The sequence below is a fragment of the Vombatus ursinus genome, unplaced genomic scaffold (genome assembly GCF_900497805.2).
Source record: "Vombatus ursinus unplaced genomic scaffold, bare-nosed wombat genome assembly UNPS02006874.1, whole genome shotgun sequence".
NCBI lineage: Eukaryota > Metazoa > Chordata > Mammalia > Diprotodontia > Vombatidae > Vombatus > Vombatus ursinus.
The window spans coordinates 3,588,653-3,616,637 of record NW_020946652.1 but is presented as its reverse complement, the minus strand read 5'-3'; the positions used below and the strand labels follow the sequence as shown (position 1 = coordinate 3,616,637).

General features: G+C 37.5%; 1 protein-coding gene across 1 annotated transcript in view; it reads right to left on the bottom strand.

Annotated features, from left to right (window-relative positions):
- Positions 1-27,985, bottom strand: part of OSTN (osteocrin) — an 81,664-nt gene that overhangs the window by 31,570 nt on the left and 22,109 nt on the right. The window lies entirely within an intron of this gene.

The following is a 27,985-nucleotide window of genomic DNA, read 5'->3' as shown; positions in this document are numbered from 1 at the left end:
AAATGATTATCTCTGGAAATGGCAAGTGTTTTTGCCATCTGTTGTGGCTACTTTGCTGTGTCAGTGAAGTCTGTAGCTCTCCAGACATCCCATCGCTAAAATGGGATGACTGACATTATCAAATCTATAAATACAGAACTATAAAATCCAGGCTATAAATGCAGAGGGCCTAAGTGCTCCCTTATGGCTCTTATTTGGGGGTGGGGTCATAGGATCATGGATTTGGAGCTGGAAGAAAACCCAGAGATAAGCCATTCCAACCTTCTCATTTTATATATGAAAAAAAGGAGGTTCAGGTTAAGTGATTTACCCAAAGTCACTGGGGAATGAAATTTCAGAGACAGGATTTGAACTTACAATCTCTGACTCCATCACTGATACTCTTGCCATTGTCCAGTGGCTCCATCAAGTGACTTTTCAAGTTCATATCAACAAGAGTATGCCACAGGATTTCCTCAGTGGAGGGAATGTCCAGTGGAGACATTCCCTTTGCTGAGGCAGTCTAGCAATTGGTGTGTAACTTGCAATTTTAGAAAACTGTCTAGGGGCACCAAGTAGTTAAGGGATTGTCTTCTGATCATGCATCTAGTACATGTCAGAAGCAGGACTCAAACCCAAGTCTTCCTTACTCCTAGGGTAGCCATGTAGCCTCTACGGCGTGTTGTAATGAAATATATGTACCAACGATGTGTTTGTACATGTATATATATATATGCGTACATGTCAAAGGTGTATATATATATATACACACATCTAGGCATATTTACCTATGTATATATATACATGCCTTATGTGTGTATATGCAAAGCAAAACCTGTCCATGCCCCTCCCCCCAAATTCATTAACGTTATAAATTACAGATTTCCAGACCATGCTGACGGAGAGAATTTCTATCTGGAGAGGTTTTAGTAGGTTTAAGACAACAAGATTAGCTAGCTAGCCAGACAAACAGACAGACAGATAAATGGTAGACAGATCAATGGTAGACAGGTGTGTATGTGTGTATATCTATCTATCTATCTATCTATATATATATGTATGTAATATATAGATATAGATATAGATATAGATATAGGCAGTTCATACTTATGGTGTATCTGGCACTTTCTTTTGGGTAAACAGATACAGCATGGATTGGTGGGAAAAGTGCTAGGTTTGGAATTAGAGAACCTGAGTTCAAATCCCAGATCTTCTTCTTACTTCCTGTGTGACCTTCGGAAGCCTCTTAGTCCCCCCGAGCTTCATTTCTTCATCTATAAAATGACGTCATCAGACCAAATAACCTCTAAGGTTTCTTTTGACTTTAAATCTAAAATCGTCTGATGTTGCCGGTCATAAAGACAACCTCGAAAATGCCATCAATGAAAGGATCGTATCAATACATGTCTAGCAAATGTATTTTGCTGGAAGAGAAAACAAAACCAGATGACAAATTTCCACAGTAGTGCTGCTTGAATTTCTGTAAAAGAACATTCAAAATCAAACCCCCCAAAATGGGCGCTGTACCATTCAACCCAATCTGGATAGGGAGAACAAATCAAGAGCAAACTGGATTAGCTCTCTGCCAAATGCTCCACTCTCACGAAGCACTTCATAATATGTGCCTCAATGAGTCCGAAATTTGAGTCATTGGCAGGAGTTGTGAAGTCAAGATAAAAACATAGCCTAATTGTGTACCCTTATTTAGATTTTAGCGACACAAAACTCTGCTAGCTTGAGTTCACATCATGGAAAACTCTGAATATAGATTTAACTGACTTTTCGTAATTCTCTCAGCATCCAGGGCTCTCGGCTTCCCTTCCGCCTGTCCTGGAAACTCAGCCTGCAGGGTGCTGAAAAGGCTACGTGGGGCTACGCCGTTGAAGTTCTGTCACTCGGGGAGTTCAAAGACGCTCGCTATTTGTAGATTTTGTTGACCCATTCAAAAATGTGATGTTAGTGCTGTGCAGCATGAAAATTAAAAGCTATGCTACTTTCACGTAGATCAGGTTAAACTTCAAAGTGGGCTGCATGAATTGTTTTACAGTGCTGCTTGTTAGACATTTACCAGAACAGCCTTGGCCAAAAGCCTTTGAAGTCCCTTACAATTCCGAAATTCTATGATTCCTCTGGCAACTACCTCACAGGATTGTTATAACACATTTTTTCTGTAAAGCATGAAATGCCTTATAAATGCGTCTTCTTGTTGTTGTTGTCATTGTTCTTTCTGTGGTGGTTGTGGTTGTGGTTGTGGTTGTCGTTTTCTGGAATAGTGGATCCCACAAGTCACCGAAGTTCATTTCTCTTCATTTCCTTGAAGACTGGAGAACTTCCCTGAGCAGGCCACCAGATTGAATGTCAGTTCATTCTAGCATTTATTCCCTCAACATTGACTAAGTAGCTACTAGGCGGATGTTTGCCAAGGGGCATAACAGAAATCAGTCCAAGATATCTGAGGAGTGTTCAGCATCAGCCTGAGAGTGGATTGGGAATGAAAGATTTTCTAGATTAAATAAGAGGCAGAGTTACAGTGGGAGATTCAGGAAGACCTGGGGTCAAATTGTCCTTCTGATACTTCCCTGCTGTGGAGAATGTGTCCATTATTGTTGCTTTTGCTTCATTTTTGAAGAGGACTGATGATGTCAAGGATGATGTCTTGACGTGTGTGTGAATTGGATTTAAGTGAGGCCAAGCTGTGCAAAGTCTTCAGCCTCACTCTCTCTTTCAAGGTCATTAAAGTCCAATGTCAAAACAAAAGTCAGGATGAGTAGTGATAGTTCCAGATGCAGTGGGTGACCTTGGTGTCTTCCATGCCTGATCAAGCTCTGAGCACTCCACAGAACCTTCTTCAGACACCTTCACGGCTGTTGAGATAAATTATTCTCATCTGCCCATTCCACCAGGAAAAGTCTTTATGTGCTTCAGGTGCTTGGGCAGGGGAGAGGTCAATTATTATAGCTCTCTGGGACTCAGGTAGATTCTCTAAGACTTCCCAACCAACCTATGAAGCTTTGTAATCTGCTTTAGTGGAGGAATTTCCAAGACACAGTTCATTACATTGAAAAACAATCTCCAATTCTTCATACATTTGTATGAGCATAAACTTTGAAAATTCCATTTATGTCTTTATATTGTGTATAATTTCCTTTTATTCTTAAAAAGAAATTTTGTGAAAATTCAGGAAATTTTAGTTCTTACATTTCTAAAATGAGGGTAATCTTTGAATCTCTATTACACTGGCTTGCTTATTTATAGTTGGTATTTAATCAATATGTATTAAATTGTCTGGTATCTGAAAATGGTGTTTGGATTTGTGAACCATAGTTAAAAACATGGGAAGGAGTGGCTCTTAGCCTGGAAGGAGGCTCACAGGAATATATTTGTTTGGTGCCTTACAAATCAAATCAAAAGATATTTAAGTTAAAAAAAAAAGGACAGGGAAGGGGAGAAATAATCTTCAAATATCCACTGAGAATTTACAATAGAGACAAGCAACAACATAAGAACAAGAAAATAAAAGATGTAAATATCCATAAAGTTAGTTGGGGGAATTTGGGAAATATCATGAGCTTGGCACAGTATTTTATATAGCAGTTATGGGGGAATTTATTCACTCATCTTCTGGATCTCTCTCTCTCTGTCTCTCTGTCTGTCTGTTTCTCTCTCTCTGTCTCTCTCTGTCTCTCTGTCTCTCTGTCTGTCTGTCTGTCTGTCTGTCTGTCTCTCTCTTTCTCACTCTCTCTCTCCCTCAGCAATTACTGGCACAGTGGATAGATTGTTAGACCAGGAGTCAGTAAGACCTGAGTTCTCATCTGGCCTGAGATACTTACTAGCTTTATGACCCTGGACAGGTTAGTTAACCTTTTTGTTTCAGTTCCTTCAACTGTAAAATGGGGAAAATACTTTCCAGAATTGCTCTGAGAATCAGGTGAGATAATATTTGTAAAGCACTTGGCACACCTGGCACATAGTAAGTGCTATATAAATGTTTATTCTCTTTCCTCCTTCAATAGGAGAAGACCTAAGAACTTCTTGACTGATTGAAATATTTGTTAGAAGAACCGACAAAGGGACCGGCCTATATGTCTCATTAAAAAAAAAAAAAACATTGACAGGGATGGGGATCTTAGGGAGACTGATAGTCTCTCCCTATTAATGTTCGCAGTGCAGAAGGAGCACAGATACAGAACAATCCATATTGTGATTGGAACAGCTTTCAGAGGGTTCAGATGAAGGAGAAATAAGATCCTAAGGTTAAGAATTCCTCAGCAGAAGTGAGTCTAAGAAGGACAGGGAAACTTTCTGGTATGCAATTCTGAAGACTCAAAGGAAATCCACTCTGGTGAGGAGGCCAAATGGAAGGGGTCTGGAAGCGATCAAGGTGGATGCACAGGAACAAGGACAGTTCAGTGTGACTTGTAAAAGTGATTAAAATAGAAAATTATAGATAGATGAGGACCAAAGAACAGCTAATAGAGGATTAATGTTAACACAGGACATGGTACTTACCATATTAATACTACTACAAAGAGATAGAATTTACACAGGGTTTTGAGGTCTGCAAAGCATTTTACAAATATTATCTCATTTGATCCTAACAAGAACACTGGGAAGTAGATACTATTCTTACCCCTATTTTACAGGTGAGGGAATTGAAGTGGACAGAGAGAGGTTAAATGACTTGCCCAAAGTCACACAGCCAGCAAGTATCTGAGACAGAATTCAAACCAGGTCATCTTGACCAACTCTAATTCCAATATTCTACCTCCTTTGCCAACTTGCTGCCTTCTAAGGAAAAAGTGATAAAAGTCAGGGGTGACTTGAGTGAGGAAAGCCAAGGAAAACACCATGTGTGTGTTTCTCTGTATTGCCTAAAAAAGGATAATAAAATGTGGGATCGACTTGCTGCCACGGGGGGTATGGGATAATAAATTAGAAGTTGTTCATTCTTTTGCTGCTTCTCTTCTCTTCAAAGGAAAGTGATATTTTGATGGGAAGGGACCAAAACCAAAAGTGTACTAGGGAGCTGATAAGAAATGCATGCAAGGAGATAATGAAAGAGCATTTTGGTGGCCTTAATGAATTCAAGTTACTTGGGCCAGATAAACTTCATGCTTTGATACTGAACAAAAGTGTCAATAAAGGTATGTACTCTAATTGCTGAGATACGACTGGTGATATTTGAAAGACTGCAAAGAAAAAGAGATAGCATAAGACTGGAGAAGGATAAATGTTGGGATTTTCTGAAAAGGGAAGAGAACAAAACTGCCAACCATAGGTGAGTGAGATTGACCTTGATTCCTGAGAAAATTACAGAATGCAGTATTAAAGAGATGGCTAGCATCTATCTAAGAAAAGAAGCAACTATCAATCAGAAAGACCAACATACCCTCATCAAGAACAGTTCTTTCACTACATACCAAAATAAAGTCAAAGTGGGTATATGATTTAGACAATAATGTAATAAGCAAATTAGGACAGAATGGAAAAAAAATTACCTGCAAGATCTATGGATAAGGGAAAAGTTTATGACCAAACAAGAGATATAGAGGATCACAGGTGGTAAAATGGATATTTATTTACATGAGATTAAAAAAAAAACTTTTCCACAAATAAAACTAAATGTAGGCAAAACTAGAAGGAAAGCAAGAAACTAGGGGAAAAAATTTACAGCAAGTTTCTGGGATGATGACCTCATTTCTCAAATATATAGGCTACTGTGCCAATGTATTTAAAAAAGGAGTCATTCTCCAATTGATAAATGGTCAAAGGATAAGAGGGGTAGCTAGACGGCTCAGTGGATAAAATTCTAGACCTGGAGTCAGGAAGACCTGAGCTCAAACCTGGCCCCAAACACTTACTAGCTCTGTGACGCTGGGCAAGTCACTTAATCTCTATTTGTTTTAATCCATTGGAGAAGGAAATGGCCAACCATTCCAATATCTTTGCCAAGAAAATCCCGTGAAAAGTACTGTCTATGGGGTTTCAAAGAGTCAGGCATGATTGAACAACAACAACAACAAAAATATGAACAGGTGGTTTTCAGAAGAAAAAGACATCAAAATCACCAATAGTTACATGAAAAAAAATGCTCCAAATCTCTAATAACTTGAGTTATTCAAATTAAAACAACTGGGAGTTCTGAGATGCCACCTCATATCTGTCTGCATATCTATCAATCGATCTGATTGGCTAACATGAAAGAAAATGAAAATGACAAGTGCTAGAGGGGGCATGGAAAAATAAGTATAGTAATGTAAACTATTTGTGAACTAGTCCAAACATTCTGGTTTGAAGTATGTGAGTGTGGTCAATTTGGAACTATACTCAAAAGGCTATAAAATTATACATACCCTTTGACCCAGAAATCCCACTATTAGGTTAGTATACCAAAGAGATCAAAGAAAAGGAGGAAGGATCTATATTTTCAAAAAAATAATTGTAGCAACTCTTTCCATGGTTGCAAAGAATAGGAAATTGAGGGGATGCCCATCAATTAGGTAGTGGATGAACAAATTGTGGCATATGATTGTGATGGTATACTATTGTGCTATAAGAAATGATGAGGGGGATGGTTTCAAAAAATCCTCAGAAGACCTATATGAACTGACACAAAGTGAAGTGAGCAGAAGTAGGAGAACATTGTGCATAGTAACAGCAATATTGTAAGGATGATCAACTGTGAAAGACTTAGCTATGTTGATCAATATACAGTGATCAATGATAATTCCAAAGGATTCGTGATAATAAATTCAATCCACTTCCAGAAAGAGAACTGATGTAGTGTTAAGCATATTATTTCACTTTATTTTTATTGCTTTTTGTTTTTGCAACATTGATAATATAGAAATATGTTTTGCACACCTTCACATTATAATGGGTATCATATTGCTTGCTTTCTCAATGAATGGGCCAGGGGCTGGAGGTGGAAGAGAATTTTCAAACAAAATATTAAAAAAAAGAATGTTAAACAAAAAATAAAATAAAATAAAATAAAATAAACAGGTCATTCCAGGAAACCTCATTCCTTTTATTTTGGGTTATGACTTCTAACCTGATAGAAGAAAGGAATATTATAGTCACATTGAATCTAGATTTTAGCAAAGTATTTGTTAAAGAATCTTGTGCTATTCTTGTGGAAGTTGTGGGCTAGAGAAAGCATAGTTAGACAGATTCAAAAGGTTTAATGACCACACTGAAAGAAAGACTAGTCATCCTTAGCTCTATGCCAGTTTGAAGGAATCTCCAGTGGAATGCCTTAAAGATTTGTGCTTGGCCCTGGGCTGATAAACATCATTTTCAATGACTAGGATAAAGTCATATATGTCATCTTTGTTGAATTTGAAGAGGACACAAACATTCTAGTGATAGCTTATATACTGGATGACAACTGGATCTAAAAAAAAAGATATTGACTAGAGAATTGGATAGACTACAATAAAGTTATATTTCATAGGGATGTACTCAAAGTCTCATGTGTTCTTTAATAACATTGAATATAGAAGATGAGGGAAGAAAAGTAAGGATGTCTATATATCCAGAAAAAAAGGATCTTGGGGTTTCATGAAGTATGAATTCAAGTGGGGCTAATGGTAGGATATGGGTGCCAAAAAATGGGTGCTAATTTAGTCTTGATTCAGAAAAGCAAAGCTTCCAGGGAGAAGGATATTCTGCTCTAGGTTAGACCGTATTTGAAATATGGTGTGTAGTTCTGGGCAGTCCGTTTTAGAAAGTAAAGTAAACCAGATAAAATCGAAAGAACAATGGGAATGATGAAGAGCCTAGAATCCAAGCTGTGTGTGCATTTGGCGAAGGGACCGGGGATATTAAAACTGAAGAGAAAAGAAGACTAACTTAGCAGAAAATAGCTGATTTCAAGAACTCAAGAAGCTGTGTTATGTAAGACATATCAGATGCCATTCAAAAGAATCATTAGATGTTGTAAAGAAGCATATTTAGACTTGATAGGAAAAAAAATAAGCTCTCAACAATTCAAATAATACCAAAATGGAAAGAATGGCCTTGTGAAATAGGAAGTCCCTCCTCCTTGAAGATCTTTGAATAAGTATTGGAAGACAACTTTCTTATATTATAGTAGGGATTCTCATAAAGATATGAATTGGAATATCCATCCACTAAGTTAGCTTCCAATTTTGAAATACTTTAATTTTATTATTCTGATTCTGTTTTGTAATTCACAGGATGTGACATAAAGTAAAATGAACAAGCACCAAGACTCATGTCTTGAAATGACTAAACAAAGAACACAAATTATGGGTGAGAAACATGATGTACAAGAGAAAGCAATGGGAAGAGTTAAGTTTGGTGTCACATGTAATCACTGGGACTTGCAAGAAGTGATGCATTAAACTTGCATGTTAAAGGGATATGCTCATGTGAAGAAATTCATGAAATAGAGTGGGCAAGATTGAAAAAAAGTTTGTGAAAAAATCAGTAGAGGAAGAAATGGAAGTAATATTATGGGAACAAGTTATAGACCATTTAGTCACAAGGAAAAGATGCATAACTATGTTCAAGCATCAGAACTTGACCCAGACCATGATGCAGTAGTTATGGGAGATGCTGTGGGAGTTTCCTCTTTCATCTGAAACCAGAACATCTAATAAATTCTCAATTTATTTTAATGATAATTTCATTAATCAAGTGATAAAGGATTTGACTGTTATTTTGACACTGATTCAGAGCAGAAGTGATAAACTGATGTTTGAAGTGGAAATAATGTGAACCTTAAGAGAAAGTGAATACTCCATTTTAGATTTTGATAATCCATTATTAAACACTTATTAAGCACCTACTATGTGCCTGGCACTGTGTTTAGCTTCGAGTGTAAATCGACTGTGGTCTGAAATTTGTCATAGATTTTAAAAGCTTATTTGTTGGGGTTTAAGGGAGAAAGAGTATAGGTAGGGTCTCTCAGAAGGCAGCTAGATGACTCAATGGATGAAGCACTGGACCTGGAGTCAGAAAGACCTGAGTTCAAAAAAGGCCTTAGACACTAACTGTACGACCTTGGGCAAGTAACATAACTTGTGTTTGCCTTAATCCACTGGAAAAGGAAATGGCAAACCACCCCAATGACTTTGCCACGAAAATTCCATGGACAATATTGGTGTGATATGTTCCACAGGTTCACAAAGAGTTGTACGCAACTAAATGACTAAACAACAGCAGCGGGAGGAAGTTTGCCATTTAAGAATAGAAACATTTCAAAGACTGAATTTTAAGATGAAAACCAAAATTATTCAAATGATGAAGAAAAATGGCAGCTAAACAAACACCCAAAGAGCCTAACCTGAATGTAAAGAGAACTAACCTACCATCTTGGTTCTTATCCATTTTTGTTTTTAATCTATTTTTTTTAAAGCATAAAAGATGGGTCTAAGACATGATAATTCAAGGTTAATGCATGAGTCACATTATTTCACAACACAGAATCAAGAATACTAAAATATAAAATTAAGGGATAATAATAGTAATAAAAGCCAAGGAAAATCAAAAGGGAATCTTAAGCTATGTTGGAAGCAAGAAAAAGACCAAATTAGGGTCACGTCTTCTGCATTCATTAGGTTTCTTTTTAAAATTAATTTATTTGTTTTTAGTTTCAACATTAACTTCCACAAGATTTTGAGTTCTAAATTTTCTACCCATCTTGTCCCTCCCCCCACCACAAGATGACATGCATTCTGACTACCCCTTCTCCTAATCTGCCCTCCCTTCTATCTCTCCCTCCCCTTCTCTTACCTTCTTCCCCTTCAATTTTCTATAGGGCAGGATAGATTTCTATACCCGCTTTCCTGTATATCTTATTTCCCAGTTGCATGTGAAAACAATTTTTTTTAACTTTTCTTTTTAAAACTTTGGGTTTCAAATTTTCTCTATTCCTTCCTCCCCACCCACCCTCATTGAGAAGGCAAGTGACTCATTACAGGTTATACATGTGAAATCATGCAAAACACTTCCATGGTAGTCATGTTGTGAAAAACTAAGTATATTTCCCTTAATCCTATCCCACCCCCATTTATTCTATTCTCTCTTTTGACCCTGTCCCTCCTTAGAAGTGTTTGCTTCTGATTACCCCCTCTTCCAATCTGCCCTCCCTTCCATCATCCTCCTGCTCTTGTGTCCCCTTCCCCCATACTTTCCTGTAGGGTAAGATAGATTTCCATACTCAATTGAGTGTGTATATTATTCTCTCCTTAAGCCAAGTCCGATGAGAATAAGATTCACTCATTCCCTCTCACCTTTCCTCTCCACTGTAAAAGCCTTTTCTTCTCTATTTTATGTGAGATAATCTATTCCATTCTACCTCTCCCTTTTTCCTTCTCTCCATATAATCCTTTCTCACCCCTTAATTTTATTCTCCAGATATCACCCCTTCATCTTCAACTCACCCTGTGCCCTCTATCTATCTATCTATCTATCTATCTAGCTAGCTAGCTAGCTATACATACATATAATTTTTCCCTCCAACTATTATAATACTGACAAAGGACTCATGAGTTACAAATACCATCTTTCCCTGCAGGAATGTAAACAGTTCAACCTTAAAAAGTCTCTTATAATTTCTCTTTCCTGTTTACCTCTTCACGTTTCTCTTGAGTCGTGTATCTGAAAGTCAAATTTTCTATTCAGCTCTGGTCTTTTCATCAAGAATTCTTGAAAGTCCTCTATTTCACTGAATGTCCATTTTTTCCCCTGAAGGATTATGCTCAGTCTTTCTGGGTAGGTGATTCTTGGTTGTAGTCCTATCTCCTTTGGCCTCCAGAATATTATATTCCGAGCCCTGTGGTCCTTTAATGTAGAAGCTGCTAAATCTTGTGCTATCCTGATTGTGTTTCCACAATACTTGAATTGTTTCTTTCTGACTGCTTGAAATATTTTCTCCTTGACCTGGGAACTCTGGAATTTGGCTATAATATTCCTAGAAGTTTTCCTTTGGGAATCTCTTTCAGGAGGTGATGGTAGATTCTTTCAATTTCTATTTTGACTTCTGATTCTAAAATATCAGGGATTTTTCCTTGATAATTTATTGAAAGATGATGTCTAGGCTCTTTTTTTGATCATGGCTTTCAGATAGTCCAATAATTTTAAAATCCTCTCTCATGGATCTATTTTCCAGGTCAGTTTTTTGTTTGTTTGTTTGTTTGTTTTTCCAATGAGACATTTCACATTGTTTTCTATTTTTTTTTCATTCTTTTGAATTTGTTTTAAAGCATCTTGATTTCTTATAAAGTCACTACCTTCCAATTGTTCCATTCTAATTTTTAAGAAAATGTTTTCTTCAGTGAGCTTTTGTACTTCCTTTTCCATTTGACCAGTTTTGCTTTTTAAGGCATTCTTCTCCTTATTGGCTTCTTGGACTTCTTTTGCCATTTGGATTACTCTATTTTTTAAGTTGTTATTTTCTTCAGTATTTTTTTTTCGGTCTCCTTAACAAACCATTCACTTGTTTTTCATGATTTTCTTGGATTACTCTCATTTTTTCCTCTACTTCTCTTACTTGTTTTTCAAAATCCTTTTTAAGCTCTTCCATGGCCTGGGACCAATTCATATTTTTCTTGGAGGCTACGGATGTAGGAGCTTTGACTTTGTTGCCTTCTGGTTGTATGTTTTGATCTTTTTTGTCACCAAAGTAAAATTCTATGGTCTGACTCTTTTTGCACTGCTTGCTCATGATCCCAGCCAATTACTTGAGTATTCTGAAAGGGAAATGGCTATCACTAAGAGATAGCTTGGTTTTATCAAGATAATTTTATGCCACTCTAATCTCATTTTCTCTTTTAACAGAATAACCAGATCAGGAAAATATCTTGGGAATAGCACACTGTAAGGTATTTGACAAAACCTATCATTATATGACAGCTTGAGTATAAGATGCAGATATGTGGGGGCAAACATACTGAATGACAAAACCCAGAATGTTATGATTAATGGAATACCCCTTGACCTTGTGCCTTATCCTGACACTTAAACTGTTACTTGACCATGTTATTCCCCAACTCAATCAGCTCCAGATGGCTCCCTTTGTCTCATGATCAAATGTAAGATTCCTCTCTCTAGCTTTTAAAGACCTTCACAACACAATTTCAGCTTATCGTTCTAGCCTCATCATACATTACTCTTCTTCACACATTCTGCAGTATAGTCAAACTGGCCTCTTCATTACTCACAAAAGACAGCACTAGTCATCCCCCATCCCTGGAATAGACTATGTCCTCACCTCTGCCTCATAAAATCTTTCTCTTCCTTCAACATGTAGCTCAAGTACCTTTTACAAGAAGTCATTCCTAATCTCTGTAATTACAAGTCTGAACCCCAGTTGCCTAGCATTTATTGTTGATGTGTTCACTTTGTGCGTAAGTACATGATGTCTTCTCTGATAGAATGTAAGTTCCTTTGAAGAAGAGGCTTGGTTTTCTATGTGTTTCTTTGTATCTTCAGAGTTTAGCCTAGTGTCTGTGACATGATAGAAGCTTAATAAATGCTTGTCAATTGAGTGAGTGACAAGGAGATCATAGTGATTATTTCTCAGTCTGAATCTGACACATGTCCTCATTTTATCCAATTTATTTTCTGGTATTACTGTATGTCTCTGTCTCAACGTGTTTGGATAATTATAGTTGCATTTTCAAAATATCTCTCAAATCTACCATTTTATTACTCAAGTATACACTATTATAGTTTCAAACTCATCTCTTTTAACTGAGACTATTGTAATGAACTTCTAGCACAACAACTAATTAGGAACCACTGGGATGAGGCCACAGGGTTTGGTGACAATCACCAATCCTCATGCTTTACCTGCTCTTGTTCTCCCCACCCCACCCCACCCCCGGGTTCATCGCTTTGGGATTGGCTATTTCCTCAGTGGGGAAACCAAGCTCCCAGTGCTTCAATTCTAACCTCACATTAGACGTGGGAGAGATAATTATACTTTTGTTTCTAGTCTAAAATGCCCTTCCAAACAAGGAACAGGTAATAATTTTCTTTCAAAAGGTACCTAGAGTATAAACACAAAGCAGGTATGGACTAGGCAGTTTTATTCCCACACGTAAAGGGAATGACAAACAGTGAAGTATTAGAATGATTCCAATCGGTTATAAAGTTATTATAAAAAATCCTTTTGGAATCTTCTAAGCAGACATGAGTGTTCATCCATTATATGATTCCCTTTTTCTGAGTATATTGGAATCCATGCTAAGTGGACTCTCAGTTTTTCTGTGGTTTCACTCTCTGTGGGCAATGTTGTCCTTTTTGGTCAATAAGACACTGCTGCAGTGGCTGTTACTAAATTACTTGTTTTCGTAGCCAATATCGTGCTTTTCTCTGCCTGGAAGGGGGAAGATGGGAGTTGCCTACTGAGATTTCACAGGGCACTTTACCAAAGCAAAGAATGCTAAAACAAGAAGCAGCCTCATCCCAGATTCAGGCTTTCCTAGAAGTCCATGTGTTCACAGCCAGCCTGCTGGAGAAAAGGCAATTTCTTTATTGCCCCATCTCTCAACTTTATATCTCAAGAAGAGAGGCCTTTTTTCTTTGACTTTGAAGCCCTTTATCAACGTAGTTATACATCACACACATTCCACTTCCTTTCTGTGGTCTGGCCCATTGAACCTACTTGTTGTTCCTTATACATAGGGCTAAATCTCCTTTGTCTGGGCTTTTGTATAATCTCTTCGCCATGCCTCGATTGCATTCCATCTTTGGCTCTGCCTCTTTTAATCCCTTGTTTCCTTTAAAACTTAACTCAATTGCAACATTCTATTTAAAGCTTCTCCTGCTCTCCCCAGCTGCTAGTGCACTCCTTCCCAAACTATTTCATATCCATTTGGCATATGTTTTGTACATATTTATATTATCTCTCTCTCTATTAGTCTGTAAGTACTTTTTGATGTAGCACTAGTGTCTAGCACAACGCCTGATACATAGTAGATGTTGTCTATATGCTTGTTGATTGATAATTGATGACTAAATATGTTCTCTGTGTTGTCTATGTGACTGTGATATCCTTTGACTATAGAATGTGAATGATACCACACTCTGTGTTGGAGTTTTGTAAGCAACAGATTTTTTTTTTAATTTGTTGATTCATTTTGTTTTTCAAAATAGTCAAAATGTTCAATGCCTCCTCTTCTTCCAACAACCCTTTATTATAAAAATATTACACACAAATAAATGCAATCAGAGAAAATCCAGACTTTAATTACAAGTTGTTGAGATCTAGGGCAAGAGAGGTATGGTCCCCTTCTCCCAGTTTCAGATTCTGGAATCAGAGACAGAATCAATCAATAACTAAAAATAGCAATCAATCATGCCATAATGCAATTACTTAGTATCAAATAGGTGTTAACAAAATTTCTATGATGTTACCATAATATAAGAATAACTTAATCAATGTGATTAGGTTATAGTTTGATCATTTGATAAAGACAAATTACACCACAGAGGAAACATCTTATAATTCAGTCCATTGTTGGCATATGCCAGTTTGACAGTTAAAACCATAAAGAGAGGAAGAACTAGGCCCTGTGAGTGAATCAATCTTGAGGGAAGGACAGAGTTTTCTCTTTCTACTCTACATCATCAAAGGTATTAGAACAGAAGGAGATAAAGCAACCAGGTGGTAGCAGAGAGACACATTGATGATAGATACAAACATGGAGAGATGGTAACATAAGGTGGGAAGCAACTTGCAGGAATAGAGAACTACACTCAAGGGGATGACTACAAACAGAGAAACGATTTCCTGTATCAGGAGTTGTGAGTCACCATTTTCCACATGTGTATGCTACATACGTACCTCACTAACATTGTACTCTAAGATTGAATCCACCTTTCCTATACTTTCCATGTTTTTGTGGGAGAATGTGCTACATTTTGTAAAAACTGCTATTTAAAAATTATATCTTGGTAATAAATATTTTTGCTCAAAGTTCATGAAATTTATTGGCTGATAGTTCACGGAAAGTACACTGATGGGGGCTTGTGAGCTATAGTAGTAGGAGTAGCCACCTACAGACTATTTGGGATTGACTAGTTCCTCAGTAGGGAAACCAAATTCCAGCGTTTCAATTCTAACCCCACATTAGACTTGGCAGAGATAAAGGCAGTAATCTGCTTTTAGAGAATAAACCTGCAAAAGGAAATGTAATTTGTAGAGTAGCCTGGAGGGGATGTCATCCACACACATACACACACACACACAGTTCAACAAAACCAAATGATAAAGCAATAAGGCCTAACAGTGTCAGCAGCATTCCCTATCCATAGTTACTGTCTGGCTACTGAAGGGACAGGTGTGCTTTATCATGTATCTTTTTGGAATGCAGATCTTTCATTATAGCTATGTTTAGCTGCCTTTAAGTATTGATTTTAATGGCATTATTTAAGTAATTGTTTATAGTGTTATACTACTTCTTTTTGTTGTTATTCAGTCATTCAGTTGTGTCTGGCTCTTCGTGACTCCATGGACCATAGGATTCCAGGCCCTTCTCTCCTCCACTATCTCTTAATGTCTGTGCAAGTTCATGTTCTTTGTTTCCATGGCACTATCTACCCATCTCATCCTCTGCTGTCTCCTTTTCCTTTTCCTTTCAATCTTTCCCAACATCAGGGTCTTTTCCAATTACAGTGCTAGTTCTATTTCTATGATTTTGATCCTATTACAAAACTCTTTCTATTTTCCTGAATTCTTCAGAATTATCTGTAACATTGGCTAGACTGTGTATTAAAAACATGACTTTCCTTTTGTTTATCTTTCTGATCATATTCCCTATGCAAAATATAGCTAATGAAATAGTAGAAATCAGTACTGGTGGTATGACTTCTTTGGTATAGGGAATGCAATGGGGAAGACACAACTTGTGTCAGTGAAAGTCAGCATAATTTTTTTTTGTCCGTGTAACTTTTAGTGAGCTGCTTAAAGCACTTAGAAGTTAAATGTCTTACCTAAGATTTCATAGAAAATGTGTCATATGTGAAACTTGGACCAGGTTTTCCTGGCTCTGAACCCCATGATTGGGTACTGATTCTCAGTGGAAGAATAGTAACTGTTAAAGACAGAATATTTTCTAATCTCCAAAGATGAAATTCTTTGAACCTGGAGGTTTATTTTATATTCTGAGTAAGACATTTAAGAGATACTTTTCCAAACTAGTACCATCAAGAAGAAATTGATCAGGATGATTGGGAGGGGTCTAGAAACCACTGAATATAAAATGATGAAAAGGGTTCAAGAATTTGCTGCAAGATCAGAAACTGATGGAAGAATTAATAGCTTTCTTCCAATATTTAAGAGGCTCTCATGGGAAAGTGTGAGATACCCTGTGTGGTCCTTATCACACAGGAGGAAATCATAGCTGAACAGAAGGGCAGCTTTTAAAACTTCTCACTTTGAAGCATGTCTTCCATCACGATGAGCACAAAGCCATTTCTCCTCTCCTTTTTGGGTATATAGAAGTATGAGGACTGGGGATCATGCCTTCATTTTCTTATCTTCCTTAGACGTTAGCACAATGTTTTCTCTGTTACATGATTGACATGTAATGTTGGAATGAATAATTAATGAGAACTATTAAATAGTAGAAGAGGTTTCTTTGTGAGATGCTGAACTCTTCAATATGGAAAGTACTCAAGTAGAGACAGGAGGACTACCTCCTAGAATGTTAGATCAACTGATCCCCAAGAATCTGTCCAGCTCAAAATTTCTATGAATCATCAACATTAAACATGCAAATTATCATGTTGTTTATTATTTAAAATAGCTCCCTGAGTTTGAATTTCTGGTATGAAATATCTGCCTTTAGAAAGCAAAATCTATTTGTGAAAACTAAGCATACTTCTGTACCATTCCCCGGCATCCAATCCTAATCTGTAAGCTAAACAAACACATAATTTGGAATATTTTGGAAATAGGAGTCTAAATACAGAATCAGCTCTTTCTTTTCTCTTTCCAGCTCCAGACATTAACTAGCATTTGTGACCCACTGTATTCATTCACATTCTTTAAATTTTCAACCTTAATATTTTCAATCTAAACTGAAAGAATCTCAGTGGGAGCTTCTGGGGCCATTGGAGGGCTCTTATACTACTATCATCATTAACTCCATTGATTTTTGAGCCTGTCATGTCCACTCTCTAAAGAATTCAGATTTACTCAGAGTTCTAGTATCAAAGATAAAAGTATATTGGCTCTAGTTCTCTGGACATGTTTCCGTCATTTAGAAATTCTCTGGAAGCTAGTTGGCATAGTGAATAGAACATGGGACTTAGAGTCAGCAAGACTTGAATTAAAATTCTGCCTCAGACACTTGCTAGCTATGTGATGCTGGGCAAACCACTTAACCCCAAAGCCTTCATTTCCTTTTTTGGGAAATAGGAAAAAATAAAAGCATCTATTTCACAATGTTGTTGTGAGGATCATGATATCACATGAATAGTGCGTTGTGAACATCAAAGCACTATGTAAATGTTATTGTTGTTTTTATTATTATGATAATTACTATAATTATCGTTGTAGTCATCATTGTTGTTATTTTAAAAAGAAATCAGACACAGTGACACTTGCCTATAATCTGTATTCTAGGTATTTCCCACACTTGACCTGTGTCTGAGGTGTCATGATAGGTTTTAACCTATCAGGTGTCTACACTAACTCTAACACTAATATGATGAACCCTCAAGAGGAGGGGAAAAAAGAGTAATGGGCAAACCAGTCTAGGTGAGGAACAGAGCAGGTCAAACTTCTTATGCCTGTCAGTGATTGGATTAGGCCCATGAGTGTTTACTCTACTTTTTTCAGTCTGGGCTGGTTAGGGAGTTGTTGCTATTCAGTCATTTTTCAGTAATGTCCTACTCTTCGTAACTCCATCTGAGGTTTTCTTGGCAAATATACTGAAGTCATTCGCCATTTCCTTTTCTAGCCCATTGTACAATTGAGGAACTGAGGCAAAGAGGGTTAAGTGATTTTCCCAGGGTCACATAGCTGGAAAGTGATTTAAACTCAGGAATATGATTCTTCCTGATTCCAAGTCAGTGCTCTATCCACTGTGCCACCTAGCTGTCCAGCTTACTTTACAGATGAGGATCTGAAGCAAACAGGGTTAAGTGACTTGCCCAGGGTCACATAGCTAATGAGTAAGTGTCTCAGGCCAGTTTTGAACTCAGGTCCTGGCTCTGAACCCCATGATTCGGTACTGACTCCAGAGCCAGTGCTCTATCCATTATGCCCATAGATAGGGAGGCCCAAGCCTAGGCAAATGAAATAGATTCTCTGTTGTTTAGAGTAAATGATTGGCTCACTTGCAGTTTTCTGTTTGCCTGAGGGACAATACAAGGTAAAAGAAAAAGAATATTTGCTGGTAATGGAAAGGTAGCATCTACGTTGAAGATCCCTGTCCTTTCAAATATAAGATTTGGAAGTGAATTGGGGGTTGGCAACCCAGCGTCTTTTACCTAGAAGAAGTTAGAAGAAAATAAACATAGTAGCAAGGCAGGAAAGGTAGTTAGAAAGGATGGGTTCAGCTGACTGTAATAATTACTCTTTCAAAGTAGAAAAAAATAAAATTAAAATTCTGTAGGGTTAAGGTTCCTTTTGGTTTTAATCACCAAATATACATGTGAATCTATCTTTTAATGTGAGTGTCTCTGTATTCTGATTGTTCTCTGAAAACCTCATCCATGAAGATAAAAAAAATAATTAAAATTTATTTATTAAACATTGACTCTGTGCTAAGCACTATGCTAAGCATTGAGGCTACAAATAGAACAAAGAGAGATTATCTTTACTCTTAAGGAGATCACACTAATTGGGGGAAACAACGTATATGAAAGAAATGCAATTGTAGGGTGGATGGAGATGTCCTTAAGTTGAAATGATCAGTGGCAGGGAAGATGGTAAGACTTGGAGGTCCTAAAGATAATTCTGTAGGTCAAATGACAGTGCTAACAGTATAGAGAATAAAGAGGTAGAAGAGATGGTAAGTTCTGGAGGACCTTAAAAGGCAATATTGCAGGACAGATGGTAAGGCCTGGTGTTTTATTATCTTCCCAGAAAAGTTGGTGACTCCCATGTTATCCAGTCATGCAAGTTGTCACAAATCTAGGTAGGTTCTGTGTGGCCCATGGTGTGTATGTGTGAACAAGAGCAGAACTTAAGAGAAGAAGGTGCATGTACCTCTCATCCTGACTATTGATAATCGATCCACTCCAGCCCATCCAGATTACTCTTGTTCATATCTTCCTGTAAACTGGGCACTAGAGGTCAACCTAACCTACTGGGTTCTTCCTCTAGCTCTGGCTGGCAAATCCTAGAAACTGGTCATGTGGATAATAGACTCTGACTGCATATGATGCATCAAAATAAACAAAATGGCACTAAAACAGGCAGATTGTTTCAGAAAAGGATAAGGACACAGTTACATACCAATCCCTCACCTTAAACCATATTCCTGTGCCTTGTAAGTTTCTTGGGTAAGCCCTGGCCCTAACCTGACTTTAAACCACAAAGTTAAACTGACTTGTTCCTGTGGACAGTCTTTTCTTCCATCCATGTTTTCTCCCCCATTGGAATATAAACTCTACGAGGACAGGGAGTATTTCTTTATGTATTTTGTATCCTCAGTGCATAGTATGGTGCCTGGCACTTAACTAGTATTTAACAAATTCTTGTTGATTGACTGGATGGAAAGTCCTGGACAGGCCTTTCAAATCATAGCCATGACTTCAGTCAGCATCATCCACTGAGCTCTTCCTGCTATGGAGATGTTTTGTGCACTTGGAATCCAGCACCTGAAGGGTTTCAAGGCTCTAAGAACTCAAGGCAGGACATCATTATCCTGGAATAGCTCTAACTATCCACTGCCAGCTTTCTGCCATGTCATTGTCAAAGGTTGAGTGAATGACCCTCAGACATATTCCTTCAGCTGCCAAGGTAGTAGAGTGGTGGCTGTCAGACATGTGCTCACTAGAGCAGCATCAAGTATGTGCACAAATGTTTGGGGATAATGATATATGTTTTATCCACAGGAAAAGGTTGGGAATGACCGATTAAGGTCTGCACTATTAAATTCCCAAGTCTCAAAATGAAATTGTCTTTTTTTCTTCCAAGATCCACACCCACCTTTTGCCACTGTAAAGCTGAAAACACAATAAATCAGCCCTGCAAATCAGACAGAATCAATTATAAGGAATTTTAAAACAATGGCTATTTTATAGCTGTTTACAACTTAGAATTATAGTGGCTTAAAATTCTCACCAAGCATTACTCTATTGTATTCTATTTAGTACAAACGCCCACAATTAGATGCCCCTGAATTGCCCAGGGAATGGAGTTTGCAAGAGGAAGAGTTGTGCCCAACTCTTCACACTGGGAGTCTTTTTTCGAATGTTAACATCTTGGTGGATTTTGCTCATTACCTGAAATAAACCTTGTAGAATGGTACTAGGCATTTGAAGACCTGCCAAAGTGTGGCCAATCTCTATGCCTTTAAGTAATATACACACTTTAGCCTTAGCACTAATGATAAACCGGGATACAATAATATGAGTTTGAATACAAAGTTACAGTGTAACCTTGTAGTGCAGTGTTGTTGAAGTGAGAGATTTGTGGTCATAAGAAAAATCATCCCTTTCCCATTCTGACCCACAACATTTTACTGTTTCATCCAAACCCCTCCAAACAGCATTAGAAAACTATTACCTTCTTTAAACCAAATCATTTTGTGCCCAGTTAGAGGCTGAAAACTTAGAACAAAAAAAGAAAGTGCATTAAGTTCCAGGGATCCTATCCAATCTAAGCTATTCCAGTCCAACAAACATTTATTTAGTGCCTGCTACATGAAGTAGAATGCTCCAAGAAGGGGGTGGAGCCAAGATGGCAAAGTAAAAGCAGTGACTTGCTTGAGCTCTCCCCCAAACCCTTCCAAACACCTGTAAAAAAAAAAACAACAACCTCCAAAGCAGCAGAACCTACAAAAAGACAGAAACAAATTTCCAGGACAGCACAATCTGGATGGTTGATCAGAAAGGTATATCGCCCTGGGTTGGGAGAGGAGCACAGTTTGGCGTGGGCACACAGGCCTAAGTGAACCTGGAGCAGGCCTCAGAGGACTGAATCACTGGCAGCTGTGGAGGTTTCCAGACCTCTCAACCCATGAATGCCAAAGACAACTTAGAAGGTCAGTAGGAAAAGTATGTGTCTGCAGTGAGAGAGAAGCCTGGTCCCAGCCCTGGTTCCTGAGTACTGCCCTGGGCTGGCAGCTGCCCCTTGACCTTCCTATCCACAGACTGAGAAGGAATCAAGTGGTTGATCAGAGGGCAATTGCAGGGATTTCTTTTCTGGTGCTCAGGCAGGATTCTCTTGCTTTGCCTGTGCTTGGATCTGGGTCACAGTTCTGGGTGGCGGTCCTGGGGCGAGAAGGAGCACCGATGTGGTGGAGCTTGTAGGGCCTGTGGAGAGAAAATCCTCCTCACAGTTCCAAGACAGAAAACAGTGCTTGTGGTCACTCATAGACCAGAGCATAGGCCAGGAAAGGAGTAAGCACCTCACCCTTGATCATAGCACCTTGGAAGAACTGAAAATTTACAGATCCCTAGAGGCATCTCTGAAAACAGCTGCACAAAACCCCTGAAACTAGGGACAGTACATTCTCCACACTGGAAGCAGATCCCTACCTTAACAAAGAGTTTATAACACAAATAATTGGCTGGGATCATGAGCAAGCAGTGCAAAAAGAGTCAGACCATAGAATCTTACTTTGGTGACAAAGAGGATCAAAACATACAACCAGAAGAAGACAACAAAGTCAAAGCTCCTACATCCAAAGCCTCCAAGAAAAAATATGAATTGGTCCCAGGCCATGGAAGAGCTCAAAAAGGATTTTTGTAAGAGAAGTAGAGGAAAAAGTAGAAGAAAGAGTAAGAGAAGTAGAGGAAAAACTGAGAGTGATGGCAAGAAAATCATGAAAAAACAAGTAAACAGATTGCTAAAGGAGACCCCCAAAGAAATACTGAAGAAAATAACACTTTAAAAATAGCCTAGGGGCAGCTAGGTGGCACAGTGGATAGAGCACTGGCCCTGAAGTCAGGAGGACCTGAGTTCAAATCTGGCCTCAGAGCAAATACTTGACACTTACTAGCTGTGTGACCCTAGGTAAGTCACTTAACCCCAATTGCTTTTTTTTAATGGCATTGTAGAGATGTGAAGTATTGGGGCAGTTAGGTGGTACAGTGGATAGAGCACCAGCCCTAGATTCAGGAGGACCTGAGTTCAAATCCAGCCCCAGACATATAACACTTACTTGCTGTGTGACCCTGGGCAAGTCACTTAACCCTTTTGCCTAACCAAAAAAAAAAAAAAAGAAAAAGAAAAAAAAGAAAAGAAAAGAAAAAGAAAAAGAAAAAAAAAAACTTAGCCTAACCCAAATGGCAAAAAAGGTCCAAAAAGCCAATGAGGAGAAGGATGCCTTATAAAGCACTATTGGCCAAATGGAAAAGGAAATCCAAAAGTTTACTGAAGAAAATACTTCCTTAAAAATTAGAATGGAGCAATTGGAAGCTAGGGACTTTATGAGAAATCAAGACACTGTAAAACAAATTCAAAAGAATGAAAAAATAGAAAACAATGTGAAATATCTCATTGGAAAAACAAACAAACAAACAAACAAACAAAAAACTGACCTGGAAAATAGATCCACGAGAGAGGATTTTAAAATTATTGGACTATCTGAAGGCCATGATCAAAAAAAGAGCCTAGATATCATCTTTCAATAAATTATCAAGGAAAACTGCCCTGATATTTAAGAACCAGAGGGCAAAATAGAAATTGAAAGAATCCACCAATCACCTTCTGAAAGAGATTCCCAAAGGAAAACTCCTAGGAATATTGCAGCCAAAATCGAAAGTTCCCAGGTCAAGGAGAAAATATTTCAAGCAGTCAGAAAGAAACAATTGAAGTATTGTTGGAAACACAATCAGTATAGCACAAGATTTAGCAGCTTCTACATTAAAGGACCACAGGGCTTGGAATGTAATATTATGGAGGGCAAAGGAGATAGGATCACAACCAAGAATCACCTACCCAGCAAAACTGAGCATAATCCTTCAGGGGAAAAAATGGACATTCAGTGAAATAGAGGACTTTCAAGAATTCTTGATGAAAAGACCAGAGCTGAATAGAAAATTTGACTTTCAGATACACGACTCAAGAGAAACACGAAGAGGTAAACAGGAAAGAGAAATGATAAGACTTTTTAAGGTTGAACTGTTTACATTCTTCATGGAAAGATGATATTTGTAACTCATGAGTCCTTTCTCATTATTAGAGAAGTTGGAGGGAAAAATTATATGTATAGATAGATGGATAGATAGATAAAGGGGACAGGATGAGTTGAAGATGAAGAGACGATATCTGGAGAATAGAATTAAGGGGTGAGAGAGGATTATTTGGAGAAAAGTAGAAAGGGAGAGTTAGAATGGGGTAAATTATCTCACATAAAACAGAAAAGAAAAGGCTGTTACAGTGGAGGGGAAATGAGGGAAGGTGAGAGGGAATGAGTTAATCTTATTCTTATTGTATTTGACTTAAGGAGGGAATAACATACACACTCAAGTGGCTATGGAAATCTATCTTACCCTACAGGAAAATGGTGGGGGGGAAGGGAACAAGAGAGCAGAAGGATGATAGAGGGGAAGGCAGATTGGAGAAGTGGGTAAACAGAAGCAAACACTTCTAAGGAGAGACAGGGTCAAAAGAGAGAATAGAATAAATGGTGGGTGGGACAGGATTAAGGGAAATATACTTAGTTTTTCACATGACTACTGTGAAAATGTTTTGCATGACTACACATTTATACCCTGTATCTAGTTGCTTGCCTTCTCAGTGAAAGTGGGTGAGGAGAGGAGGGAGGAAGGGAGAAAATTTGGAACCCAAAGTTTTAAAAACAAAAGTAAACAAAAATCGTTTTCACATGCAACTGGGAAATAAGATATACAGGAAATGGGGTTATAGAAATCTCTCCTGCCCTATAGGAAAATTAAAGGGGAAGGGGATAAGAGAAGGAGGGGAGAGATAAAAGGGAGGGCAGATTAGAAGGGGTTTTCAGAATGCATGCCATCTTGGGGTGGGGGGAGGGACAAGATGGAACTCAAAATCTTGTGGAAGTGAATGTTGAAAACTAAAAATCAATTAATTAATTAAAAAAAAAAGAATCCTCAAACACTGGCCCATCTTAACTGCATTGAACAGCATTAAACAGAGGCATCAGTGGGAATTAATGGCAATTAATAAAGCTACTAAAGATAATACTAATATCTTTTATTTTGATAACAAATTCATTTTAGGATATATCTCTCTGATATCCTGTATCCAGCAAACACTCCTTGGTAATAAAGATTTAAAAAAATAAGGAAAAAAAAAAAGAAAAACTCAGTTCAAGTACCACTTCTTACACAAGTTTTTTTTCAAGATCCTTCTCCCCTTCTTACCCAGGAACTAGTCATCCACTCCAAAATAATTTGCATTAATTGGTATGAATTTTATATTTACTTGTGGGCAAGCATGTTATTTCCCCTTTAGAATACAAGCTCTTTGAGGGCAGTTGTTGTTCCTTTTGTCTTTGTATTCCAGGGCTTTGCATAATGCATGGTACATAGTGGTGCTTAATAAATGCTTATTCTTGGAAGGATTGATTAGTTGAGACCTTCAGTGACTACTTATTTTTATTTGGGGGTTTGGGTTTTTTAATAGTATTTTTTATCCAATTACACGTGAAGACAATTTTTAGCATTCATTTTTACAAGATTTTGAGTTCCAGGTTTTTCTCCCTTCCTCCCTCCCCTCCCCTCTTCTGAAGATGGTAGGCAATTTGATATAGGTTATACATGTGCTATCATGTAAAACACATTTTCATATCAGTCACAGTTGTGAAAGAAACAGATCAAAAGAAAAAAAAACACAAAAAGAATAAAGTGAAAAAAGTATGCTTTGAACTGAAAAAAAAAAAAAGCTCCAAGAAAGGAAGCATACTATAGGGAATTATAGAAAGGTGACTGAGTCACAAAGTTCTGGATTCAAGTCCTCATTTGGACATAGAATAGCTGTGCAATAATGGAGAAATCCTTTAACCTCTCTAAGTCCCAAGCAAAATTCTAACATGGTTACAGTTGAATTGCCAATCTTCCGTCTCTTTCATCTCTGTAGATCTCATTTAGTGATCTCATCAACTCCCATGATAAAGGTGTGACCCTCTACTCCTCAGTGTCAGTCACCACACATATGAAATCAATGATCTCACTTCTGCCTTAAATCCCCATATATGGCCGTTTCTCTCCACTCACACAATTCTCACCCTGATTCATTCTCATCACTTTCACCTAAACAATTGCACAAGGCTTCTTGTTGGCCTTACTGCCTCCAGGCTCTTCTTGCTTCAGTTCATCATCCACACACTGTCAACCTGATTTTCCTAAAGCACAGGTTTTCTTATGTTACCTCACAGCTCAATGAGCATCAGGAAGCTCTGTTACCTCCAGGATCAAATAGAAAGTCCTTTCTTTGCCAGGGAAAGTCCTTCATGACCTGGCACCTTCATAATTTTCTAGACTTCTTACACTTTGCTCTCTTGACACACTGTGCAGTCAAACTTTGCTGGCCATTTGCTGTTCCTCTCACACAACACTCCATCTCCTGACTTTGGGTCTTTGCACTGGCTTTTCCTTATACCTGAAAGGCTCTCTCTCCTTCCATCCGCAACTTAGTTTATTTTCCTTTATGATTCAGCTTCAACCTCATCTTTGGTACCAGTGTACCAGGCACTGAAGTTGTAAGTAAAACAACAATGGGAAAAAGAAGTCCAACTTGGAAGAAGCTGAGAACTTACCAGGAAACATACAAAGTTCAGTTTCATTAAAAAAAAAATCAATCTCCAGTGTATCAATCATCTCACTAATATGGGTTTTCCTTGTGATGATGAAGATTTTAGCCCATCTGTATCTACTCATCTATATCATTTTCCTTGGGTCCTCTATTATTTTTCTTTTTCCCCAATGCATTTTTGTTTATTTTATTTCTCATCTACATGGAATTTTTTTTAACATTTATTTAAAAGTTTTTTGAGTTCCAAATTCTTTCCCTCCCTCTTATCTCTTTTCCTTCTTCTCTGAATTAAAAAAATGCTTCAATCTATATTCAGAGTTGATCAGTTCTCTCTCTGGAGGTGGAGAGCATTGTTTCATCAGAGGTCCTTTTGAATTGTCATGGATAATTGTCTTAATCAGAGTAGCTAAGTCTTTCACAATTGATCATCCTTACAATACTGATGTTACTGTTAACAGTGATCTCATGATTCTGCTCACTTTGCATGTGTTTATATAAGTCTTCCAAGGTTTTTCTGAAACCATCTCTCTCATCATTTCTTTTAGCAAAATAGTATTCTATTACATGGGACAGCTAGGTTGTGTGTATAGAGTACTGGGCCTGGAGTCAGGAAGACTCATCTATATCCCCAAATTCAAATATGGCCTCAGATACTTATAACTGTGTGATGCTGGGTGATTCACTTCACCCTGTTTGTCTCAATTTCCTCATCTGTAAAATGAGCTGGAAAAGGAAATGGCAAACCACTCCAGTATCTTTGCCAAGAAAACTCCAAATGGGGTCATGAAGAGTCAGACACAACTGAAACAACTGAATGACATTGTATCCTAATCATATACCATGATACATTCAGCCATTATCCAGTTCATGGGCATCCCCTCAATTTCCATTTCTTTGCCACCACAGAAGGAGTTCCTATAAATATTTTTGTACGAATAGTTCCTTTTCTTTTATTTCTTTGTGATACAGACTTAGTAATGGTATTTCTGGCTCAAAGGGTGTGCACAGTTTTACACACTTCTGGGAAGAGTGTTCTCCAGAACAGTTGGACCAGTTCATAACTTTACCAATAATGCATTAGTGTCTGAATTTTTCCACACTCCATTCAGCATTTGTCATTTTCCTTTTCTATCATGTTAGCTGATCTGGTAGGTGTGAGGTGATATCTCAGAGTTGTTTTAATGTATATGTCTCTAATCAGTAGTGACTTAGAGAGTGTTTTGATATGACTGTTGATAACTGTGATTTGTTCTTCTTGTTAATTGAAATTTGTTCATATCCTTTGACCACTTATCAATTAGGTAATGGCTCTTATTTTTATTAATTTGGCTCAGGTATTTATATATTTGAGAAATGAGACCTTTAGTAAGAAAACCCAGTTTCCAGTTTTCTTTCTAATTTTGGCTGCATTATTTTGTTTCTGCAAAAACTTTTAAGTTTCATGTAATCAGAGTTATACATTTTACCTCTTGTGATCTTCTGTATCTCTTGTTTGGGTTATAAACTTTTCTCTTATCCATAGATCTGAAAAGTATATTCTGATTTATTTATGATATCACCAATTATGTCAAAATCATTTATCCAATTTGACCTTATCTTGGTCTATGCATAGTTTCTATTAAACTTCTTTCCACTTTTTCTAACAATTTTTTGTTAAATATTGAGTTCTTACCCCAAAGGTTTGTTCCTTTTGGTTTATCAAAAATTGGTTACTATGGTCATTTACTACTGTGTATCACTATAATGGGCTGCACTGATGCACTACTTCATTTTGTAGCTGGTGCCATATTGTTTTGATGATTATCACTTTTGAAATAATAGTTTTAAATCTGATGAAAAAAAAGAAAATCTGGTAAAGAATGGTGACTACCTTTCCTCAAAAAAACATTTTTTTTTGTCGATGCCCTTGAGATTCTTGATCTTTTTGTTTTTCCAAATGAACTTTGTTGCTATTTATTTTAACTTTCTTTGTCAGTTTGATTGGTATGGCACTGAATAAGTAAATTAACTTGTGTAGAATTGTCGTTCGTATTATATTTTTTCAGCCTAACCATGAACAGTTAATATTTCTCCAATCATTTAGATCTGATGTTATTTGTGTGGAAAGTGTAA